Source organism: Daphnia magna, linkage group LG9, assembly GCF_020631705.1.
Source record: "Daphnia magna isolate NIES linkage group LG9, ASM2063170v1.1, whole genome shotgun sequence".
Taxonomy (NCBI): Eukaryota; Metazoa; Arthropoda; class Branchiopoda; order Diplostraca; family Daphniidae; genus Daphnia; species Daphnia magna.
The window spans coordinates 7,711,527-7,713,225 of record NC_059190.1 but is presented as its reverse complement, the minus strand read 5'-3'; the positions used below and the strand labels follow the sequence as shown (position 1 = coordinate 7,713,225).

The 1,699-nt window shown below is 43.6% G+C and overlaps 1 pseudogene; it reads left to right on the top strand.

Annotated features, from left to right (window-relative positions):
* On the top strand, positions 1 to 949 carry LOC123475985 (annotated as a pseudogene).
* Positions 950 to 1,699: the final 750 nt, after the last annotated feature.

The following is a 1,699-nucleotide window of genomic DNA, read 5'->3' as shown; positions in this document are numbered from 1 at the left end:
CTTTGCTTCTTCAAGCCATCATCAATCTTGCCATGCACGGCTCAGCTGCCCACGAGAAAAGAAGAAGCGAAGTCTATAGAAGTATTGCTACTTTGGATGAACTGACCGAACAATTAAAGAAGGATGGCTTTCAAATCAGTCGAAGTGGAGTTTATCTCCGATTACTCCCTTGGCGTAGTTCCTCTCTTGAAGGGAAGCGACAAGTCGCCACCGTCCCTGTCAAGTTAATTCGCGCTCAAAACGATTTGCATTCAAAGCACATAGACGGACCATTCTGTACGGCAACTATTCGATCCATGGAGTCACTGGCTTCTCTTTTGGGCCCACAAGAAGCATGTTTTTTAAGTCAAGACGACAAAGCGCGCGTCCCGATAGGAATCACCGCCGCTAACAAACGATCGCCCATGATAATGCATGTTGAGTACAGAGTTAGCCTTCCTGACCATGATTGGGTTGTGGCCGAGCAGCATAAACTAATCCCATCCGTATATGCTGGTATTGAGATTCAACCGAATGGATTAGGAAAACCAGAAGCTGTCGGGTACTCCGGGCCAACATACATAGCTATCCGTTCCGGAAAACATTGCTCGTCTACGGCATTTGCGCATGGGCTCGACTATGGGCGGTTATTGAGTGTTCCAGAATTTGAGAAAATCGTGAAATCTGGCCCTGAGAAGTCCGTCAAACCAGTAATTTTCCTCACTGTAGATGGAGGCCCTGACGAGAATCCTCGTTATCAAAATGTGATTGATGTTGCAGTTCATCACTTTCTGAGTCACGATTTGGATGGATTTTTTGTGGCCACCAATGCTCCCGGTCAATGCCCAATTCAACCGTGTGGAAAGAAAAATGGCCCCTCTTAGTCGTGAACTATCTGGTCTTATATTACCTTACGATCATTATGGAACGCATCTCGATAACCAACGTCGAACCATGGACCTTGATCTAGAAAAAAGAAACTTTGCATTTGCTGGGTCAACTCTCGCCGAGATCTGATCAAAAGTTGTGGTTGATGAGTTCCCTACAGTGGCTGAATATATTGAACCTGACGCATCACAGCTGAAAATTGATGATATGCTAACTAAGGATCAAAAATGGCTCAGTGAACATGTCCGAACAAGTCAGTATATGACTCAAATTGTCAAGTGTTTGGACAACACCTGCTGTTCGTCACCAAGAAGTTCATTTTTCGTTGTAAATCCAAGCAGATTTATTCCTCCTCCTATTCCTCTTATTCAAACATCCAATGGTCTCAAGGCTCCAGAGAGGACAGATAAAGAAAATCACGTTTTTCCCAGTTTATTTGTTTCAAAAATGTTAAAGATTGAAGAAATACTGCCACGGTCAACGAAAGCCTTTAAAGAACTCCTATACGATCTTTACTGTCCATCAATTCAGTCTGTACTACTGGAAAGGATTTGCAAGAAGTGTAACTTATACTTTGCGTCCAAAGTCATGTTGAAGAAACATCAAGAAGTTCACAAAAACGATGCGGTACGCGAAGCTTTGACTATTGCAAGAACTAGGCCTGTTCGAATTGCCGCTGTTCATCAACGCGAGATGATGGCAATCATTGCGAGAGAAGAAAACGGAGAGCAAGTTGACTGGATGGATGAAGATGAATTAGATTTGGCTGGAATTCAAGTGCCAAAGAATCCTGATTCAAATGAGCGAGCCTTGCCAATTTACTCAATGGAAG